Genomic DNA, 8,538 nt, shown 5'->3' with positions numbered 1-8,538 from the left:
CTGGTTTGGATCAGGGTGATGTTGGGGCAAATTCCATTAATTGGGAAAGGTGGCAATCTTGTGGGAATGTCCTCGCCAGAGAAGAAACTTGTCGCTTCCATGCTTTATTTTCATCCGACGTCCCATTAGCGAGATCCAGAGCGTGACGGACTCATATGGAGTCGGCCTCCTGTAATTTTTCTGGTCTCATTCTCACCACAGGTGAAGGCAGAGCCACACATCAACGTGCCAATGGGGCCACGGTTGAAGTGGTGGGGCCACGGTTGAAGTGGCGGTGGCCACGGGTCATGTGGCCTCTATGTATTTTCCATGTTGAAGGCCGATTGCCCCAAACATTGCCCGTCATATGCAGTGTCACTGAATAACGTGTGAAACATACTGTAGCATATACAAAATTGTATTTTCTTCATACATTAAATACAATAAACACAATAAACATGAAATGCGTATAGGACATTTATAACTCTCTCAATGACCAAACTTGTATTTTATGAACACACTTATACGAGCAAAATATGACAAAAGTGTTCCAGATTTCAGTTTCAATTGAGACTGAAATCCGGAATCATTACCCCCTACTGACAGACTAATAATACCCGCTCGCAGGCCAAGTGCTGATTCACCTTGGGGCCTCGCCTGGTATAGAGGTCGTGGGTTAAATCCCGACGCCTGTATATCTGGAGTTTGCATGTTCTCCCCGTGACCGCGTGGATTTTTCTCTGGGTCCTTCGGTTTTTCCCTCCACATTTAGAAACATGCGTTTAAAAGTATTTGGCTGCTATATATTTCTGCGTGACAAGCCACTTTATAGCGCTTTCATTTGTGGCCCGGTCGTTCCTGAAAGAGAGCTATACAGCTGAGTGGGCCTTACCTGGTAAAATAAAAAGAGATTAGTTTTGTTAGTTTATTTTGTGCCACAGGGGGACAGCTACAGGGGGGGGGGTGCCCATTAAAATGGTCGAGATGAGATGCAACTTAAGGCGCTTGTGACTTCCCAAAAATATTATTTATGGCAGGTTTTCACATCTAAACATCCCGGGTGGCATTGAAGCCAAGAGCTCCCACCCTAGGTGAGTAGCTACGAGAGCGGTGCTGTGCACGGCGACACGCCACTTTCTCCATCTGCCTGACTTGGTATTTTCTTTTTTGTTACTTAAATAAATGTTAATGTTTCGTTTTGTGTACGCGTGTATGTACACCGTTTGGGGAGCGGTGGTGCAGCAGTTAGCGCACTACGAACTCAGCCATCTGAGTACGTGGTGTGGGGTGTGTATAACATCGCAAAACTGGGGAGGACAAAGGCAGCCAGACGTGGGGCTGGCCACACAACCACTTCTGTGCCATGCCGGCCATCATAGGTGCTACCCGTTAACAGCACTTGCCCCAGCAATCTGTTAACGGCGATACGGAGTACCTTTGTCTTTTTGTGCAATTGTGTGCTTCTGTGTGCGACGCATGCGACGATGTGCATGTTTGTGTTTGATAAATGTACATCCGCAATGTGTGTGTGACGCGTATGATGCGCGTGTGTGACGACGGTTGGAACAGAGATTCACGCACTGCCCTATCCACGCGGCGACCTCTCCTCAACGTCTCGAGCCTCGGCGGAGAGCGCCGCGAGGTTCGACTCCAACTCCGGCTTTCCAGGGACAAACCCCCCCCCCAATGCCCCTCCCCCCAGGCCCATGGGGGGGGGGGGGAAGTCGCTCCCCTCCCTCACTCCACGCTCAGGAACTTCCTCTTCTTCGCCGTGTTCATGTACGGTCGCCAAGGCCACTCCACCTCGGCGGTGGCCGCGTTGTCCAGCGTGCCCAGTTTAATCTCATAGACTGCGCGACACACAAAAGCAAAGATCCCCCCATGCAGCCTTTAACAGACGGCGTGGGAAAAGCGCTGTTCGTGTGTTAGCATGTAGGAAAGCCAGCACGGCACACCAAGGGGTGGGTGTGGGTGGCCAGCATTACATCCGATCATCTTTGAATTTACACATCGCATCCGGGGTGGGGAAATGCGAGTCGGGTCACGGTACAGCGAATGCGACCAGAGCAGCGACCCCACCGACTCAAGTTCCGATCCGCTCTACAAGTCACCCGCGGGCCACCTAGCCCGAGGCTAGACTCTTACATTCAGCCCATCATCCTCTCAGGGGTCGATAAAATTTACAACCACTTCGTAGGGAAGTCCACAAGGAATGTGGAATTTCCACCGCCTCTGCAGGGGTGTAAAGTGGAGACGAGTAACAATGTGTCAGGCAGACTTACGCTCCATCTCGAATCACGGTCCCACCTCCTTCAACTGGATGTCCTTGCCGTCGCGCTTGTAGACGTTGTGCCTGTTGGTAGGGGGGAAGGGGGGCACAGAAGTCACGGGAGGGGTCGCGGCAAGTCACACGGACGGCGCTGGACTCTCATTACGTGTCCTCGCAGACGTTTGCCAGTTAGAGGCCAGCGGCCACCCTGTTTAAAACTGCGGATGCATTAGCAAATGAACAACATTACACGCCTTGAGCTTCAGAGATGGCGTTAAATAAAAACTCTGTGCTGTTGCTCGAAAACTAAAGTAAAACGAAACTATTTTTATTTTACCACTGAGCTATGTAGCTCTTTTTCACATAAAAATGTATAGCAGCAAAATACTCGAAATTCAAGTTTCTAAATGTGTAGGGAAAAACCCGGAGGACCCGGAGAAAAATCAAAGTGACCAGGAGGAGAACATGCAAACTCCGAATATACAGGCGGACACACAGCACCTGGCCCAAAAGTCTGCTCACTCTTTCCCATTCCGAGACATCTGCAAGTTGCCGGGTGGTAGGTGTCACGTTCACCGCTGAATCTCGGTACGCGCGAGCGGCTCGGCGTTAATTTTATTTATAGAGGCGTAGCGCTGCTGTTTTTAAAAGGCGTTGCCCTCACCGCAGAGAACCGTAGTGACACGACCGGCACTCTATGGAACAAAACTGTGCCACACGCCCTCCCGCATAGTCTTATGGGAGCAAAAGGTATGTCTTCAGGTCAGAAGACGTACTTGAGTTTTTCTTACGGTTCCGTTTCGACGACGTATATGTACATCATGGAAATGAGAAAGGGTTATAGTCTATACGAGGGATCTTTGTGCTTTGGGGATGGGGGAGGAAGATGTGGGTGAGACTGGCACGGTGCCCGCACGCACCCTCTTTCCGAGTCGCGACGTGAAGTTGTGCATCACGAGGTGTTGGAATGCCTCGGACATCATGTCCATGTCCGGATGTCGTGCCGCATCACCACGCTCGAGAGTGTCAAGTACACCGTGGCATCGTACCACGTGTCACATGAACAGCATGCCGGAAAGTTAGACACACCACAGGTGTCACACAGACTGTACTGGAGAGTTAAACAGACTGCCCTTCCATCTGCGGCATCATACCACATCACACCACATACACAGTTAAAACACCACAATTCCATGTCTGCAGCGTCATACTACACACCGCACATCGTACGCACAGCTAAATACACCTCCATCCCCGTCTGTTGCACCGCATCACACACGTCACACCATGCATCACACCGGGGAGCGGGAGCGGAGTGGCTATCTCATTACACTACAAATCCGGTGACCTGACTTCGATTTCCGGTGTGTCCAAGCATCGACAGTGGGGAGACAAAAGGGGCCAGATGCGGTAATGACCACACCACCCACCCCGCCGTGTGCCCTGCCGGCCTTCGTAGGTCGCTCGACAAACAGCATTTGCCCTGACAGCCTGTTAAAGGCTACACGGAGGAGCTTTGTCGACTGCGGTGCGTGCGCGTGCCTGGCATACCGCGGTGCTCATGCAGGACGATGAAGTCGTTGACGGCGTTGGCGCAGCACGCCCACACCAGCGCCTGCAGCTTGTGGTCTCCGTGGTTCATCGGCTGAGCGTTCGGCAGGATCAGCTTCTTCTCCTGCGGTGGTGGTGGGATGGTGGTGGTGGTGTGGTAACATGACAGCAAGCGGTCACACGCCGAGTCCGCTCTTCCCACCGGCGTCCTTCCCGGCCACGCTGTGTTCGCCCCCCCACTTCCCCGCCCCCCCACTGTATCCGACTCGGGTTGTGTTGTTTGTTTTTTCCATTGCGGAAGCCGAGCCGAGCCGTGCCGGTATACAGGGTCGCCAAACCCCGTGTTGGCACAACTGGGATGCACCATTGGAAAAACTTTACTATTTTTATTTTACCAGGTAAGGCCCACTGAGCTATGCAGCTCTTTTCCAGAAGCGACCTGGCCACAAATCATAGCTCAACTAAGTGGCTTATCGCCATGTGGAAATTTATAGCAGCCAAATACTCTTAAACGGACGTTGATTCTAAATGCGGAGGGAAAAACCGGAGGACCTGGAGAGAAATCCACGCGACTCCTCGGAAAGAGGCACGCAACTCCAAATATACAGCAGGCATCAGGGTCAGGATTGAACCTGCGACCTCCTGTATACCAGGTGAGGGAGTTAACATCTCGCCACAGTGGCGCCCCCAATGGTACATCTTTCCGTGACCACCGACCGTGCGTAGTGCTACAGTAGATACATTTTCGATGAATGGAAGGGATCGGTCATCGCGAAAAGGCGGACTGAATCGCGAGGAATGAAGTTGACAAAAGCTGCATGCACCAAACCAAAGTGTCCAACGCTCCACCACTTACGACCCCCCCCCCCCCACACAGCCTCCACCTTTCATCAACAACCAGATTTCTTCTGGTTAACTCAACGGATGCGAGTTGTCTCACACTGCACAAGCCCGATGATTGGTCGACACGACTCGTGTGAGGTGCAAGGAACTGATTCTAAAGCCGATAGAGAACACGTGTGTGTGTGCGGTAATTTAGCAGTTAGCATGCTGCCCCACAAACCTAGTGACCCGAGGTTTATTTCCGTTCATGGCCAACACCAGTGGCGATTATCTGAACTGGTCCTGGGCCTCCCCTAGATCAACTCAGCCTCAAACGAGTACCTAGTGCGGTGTTTAAACATCATTACCAGAGAGATAAAGGTGGCCAGTTGTGGTGCTAGCCACCTACACCCACGCAAACAGCACCTGTCCCAAAAACCTGTTAAGGCTATATGGGGGACCTCTGTCTTTGCGCGCTTGTACACATGCAATACACGAGGACCCACATTCCTCGTGTGACCCCAAACCCTGTAGCCCCTGTGACCCCGTGCCCGCACCTTGATGAACTGCTTGAGGAGGGAGCTGGGGTCGCGTGAGGTCGTCGCCATGATGTGTGGGTCCTTCACGCCGGCTCAGCGGTACTCGTCATCCATGTGGCTGCTCACTCCTACTGACACGGGGGGGGGGGGTGGATAGAAAGAGGTGGTAGATGGGGCAGGGGGGATGGAGAGGGTAGGTTATCATTTGCCATACTTCACCGTGCAGGTGAGTGAAGGTGTGTGTGTGGGTGGATGGATGGAAGGAGCGACCAGGAATGGTTGAGAATATCACTCTGCAGTGATCGCGTTGATTTTGTGTAGCGAGCTGAGCAATAATGAGACCTGGATGAGTCCCAATTGCAAGAGTGGGTGGGTGATATGGCAGGTGAGTGGGTAAATTGAGTAAAATGATGAGTGAGTGAATGAGTGCGTCAGTGCATGTTAAACCTCTTTGTTACAGCACGTAGCCAACCGTGGTAATCGGAAGTGTGACAAACTAACCACAAAAAGTAGTTCTCAAGAAATGAGTTTGTCAATCTAGACGATGATTTAAAAGTGCAAAGCTCCAGTGGCTTCCTAATATTGTAAGGAAGACCGCTCCAGAAGGAAGACTGCTCCAGAAGCACACGTTATGTGGTGACCACGGCCTTCATTTGACATTCCACAAAAATTTACGCCAGCCATCACACACACACGGCCGACTCTTTTTCCACGTTCACGCCACGGGATTTTTCAAAGTCCACTTGGGAAGCAATCGCCGTGCAGTATTTACGGTCAACGCAACTGCAGCATTAAACCCATTAAACCGGTGGGGGGGGGGGGGGGGGGGGGGGTTGAGGGCCCGCCGTTCTCGAACCGCGAACCTCCGCGGCAAAACACGGTGCCACCGCTTGGCAGGAAGGACCGACGGCGAGCCGGGGATGCGCGCCGACTCGGCGTGTCTAGCGGGCGGAGACGCGCGACGCTTATCCCTCTGCCTCGGGAGTCTCGCGGGAAGGAAGAGAGAGAGAGATGCGAGGAGACGTGATGGTGAGGGATGTGAGATCACCCTCCCCTCCCTGGTCGAACTCCACGGCCTTCTGGAGTTCAAGCGCCTCCCACCGCAGGTCCGTAGGCAGCACCAGGTTTTCTTCGGTGACGACGTCAGGGGGACAGGGGGCAGTGGGTGGGGGGCGGGCAGGGGAGAATTAACAAGGAAGAAAAATCATGCGCACGCATGGATTCATTCGGAAACGCTTTCCAACGCGCGGTTGTCTTCTCGTCTGTATTGTCAGACCGTCTTGTCCCATCTTAGTCCGTCTTGCGTGTCTCATTGTCTCTAGATCCGTCTCTAGTCTGTCTTGCGTGTCTCAACGTCTCTAGTCTGTCTCGCTGTCTCTCGTCTGTCTTGTCGTCGCGAGCCCATCTCTAGATCCGTCTCGCCGCCCGTTACCATCGAGCGCCCTCTTGAGCCGCGCCTTCTCCTCTACGAGGACCTTCTTGGCCTCCTGCGCCTTGCGGTAGAGGTACTCGCCGTGCAGTTGCGCCTCCTCAGCTGCACCACCAAACAAAGACAAAGATCCCCCATGTAGCCTTCGACAGGACTGTCGGGTGCAAGTGCTGTTAACGAGCAGCACCTTTGATACACGAAGGGGGGTAGGTGGCCAGCACCACATCCGGCCGCCTTAATTTCCCCAGTGGCGATGTTTACACAACGCACCAGGTACTCATTTGAGGCTGAGTTGACCAAGGGGAGGCCCAGGAACGGAATCGTCACCAGTGTTGGCCGTGAGCGGGAATTGAACTCGGGTCACTGGGTTAGTAGTGCAGCGTAGTGCTAATCGCGAGACGACCATAAACAACAACCGCCATTCGCCACGAAGTGGTGGAGATGTCACCACGGCGCTCGTGCCAGGCTACGTGCAGGTTAAGGCCACATGAAGCGTCGAACGCCCGCTGGCAGCAGGAGGTCACAGACAGACAGACCCAGGTTGCCATTGGTTGCTTGACTGAGATGACTGGCCGATGCACCACCTGTGCCCCCTACTGTGCTACACTACCGCTCCAACCTACACAAACTCTCTTGGGCTATACTCTTTGGTTCTTTCGGTAAAGTCACATAGGCATAAAATATAAAATAAATTAAATCACGACGTTTCGGGCACAACACAAGCGTCCATCATCAGGTGGGACAAACCACAGCAAGAAACAATTGCCGACGTGGGCAAAAGAGCTGCTGTAAACAAGAGACTATATAGGTAAGAGAAGGGGGGAGGATCAGGGAGGAGAGATAGAGAGGGGGGGTATGAGGAGGGGAGTGCTGAAGAGAGCGGGGCTGGGAGTGGGAAGCTTAAGAAATTAGAGATGCGGAAAGTTAAGGCAACACCATAAAGCAGTTAAGGTTTTACCTGGTTAATAACATTCTTCCAATGATTACTCAATTTGTATCCATCTTCTCGGTTGAAGTTATGTCTGTGTTTATATATCTGGATGGCTTGATGAACAAACCTTTGATAGTAGCCCGAAGGTTTGCAGAGCGGCACCACGATACTCCTAGCGACGTCGTTGATTAATGTCTGTAATTAATATCGATGGTGAATCTCTGTAATTAATATTGATGATTCGATTCCACGAGAACAGATTCCACAAGAATCGATTCCACAACTATTTTAGTAAAGCGAAGTACGCGATTCGATTCAAACGTGTTCGTTCCGGTCTCATCAGAATCGGTATTGATTCTGTGCTGGAGGAATCCAATGAGCTATAAAGCTCTTTGATCAAAGATGTGCCAGTAGGGGGCACGGGGTCATAACGTCACAACAAACAATACAAAAACGATAGGAGTGCAAAGGGAATGGTAGCAAACCACTAAAAATAGATGAAATAAACCATATAAGTTCATACTCTTTGGTTCTTTCGGTAAGAAGTCTCGCTCTCCGTTCCACCCACTACAACTGGCGTCAGAAGTAGCCAAATAGTAAGATGAATCGCTATAATGGAGACGCGAAGAAAAACTCGTACCAGGGCTCCAGTGGAAGAGGAGGACGACTCAACACCACTGGGGTTGGCAGCCCCGGAAGGGGGAGGAGAAGCGACGCCGGCCGAGCTGCTCACTGCCCGGCCGCCCGGCGGCTCACCACCGTCGGAGAGGGCGCTTCAGGTGGCTCACTCCCGCCTCGCCCAACTCCTGCACGCGGCGGCATCCATCCTCGACGAAATACATCGCGGGTTATAACCACAACAAATATAATCACAATCACTGCGACCATAATCGCCGTAACCACAAATATAATCATAACCACCAGCTACATAACCACAAGTATAAACACTACTGCCACAAATATAACCATAACCACCACAACCATAACAACCAACATAACAACCACAACAACCACAATT

At 52.0% G+C, this 8,538-nt stretch overlaps 1 long non-coding RNA gene across 2 annotated transcripts; it reads right to left on the bottom strand.

Moving 5' to 3' along the window:
- Positions 1-381: 381 nt before the first annotated feature.
- Positions 382-5,568, bottom strand: LOC142923855 (uncharacterized). Of its 2 annotated transcripts, XR_012940897.1 has the most exons (5): positions 5,179-5,568; positions 3,800-3,923; positions 3,169-3,264; positions 2,262-2,332; positions 382-1,829 (listed from the first exon to the last, which is right to left on the bottom strand). It is a non-coding gene; the product is annotated as an uncharacterized LOC142923855 (long non-coding RNA). The 2 variants fall into 2 exon arrangements; XR_012940896.1 differs by lacking the exons at positions 3,800-3,923; positions 5,179-5,568 and having other exon boundaries at positions 3,169-3,781.
- Between the last annotated feature and the right edge of the window lie 2,970 nt (positions 5,569-8,538).

This window comes from Petromyzon marinus, unplaced genomic scaffold, assembly GCF_048934315.1.
Source record: "Petromyzon marinus isolate PM22_M1 ecotype Great Lakes invasive population unplaced genomic scaffold, UKy_Petmar_22M1.pri1.0 PM_Scaffold_8, whole genome shotgun sequence".
Classification (NCBI taxonomy): Eukaryota; Metazoa; Chordata; class Hyperoartia; order Petromyzontiformes; family Petromyzontidae; genus Petromyzon; species Petromyzon marinus.
The sequence above is the reverse complement of the archived record's forward strand: the minus strand, read 5'-3'. Positions and strand labels throughout refer to the sequence as shown.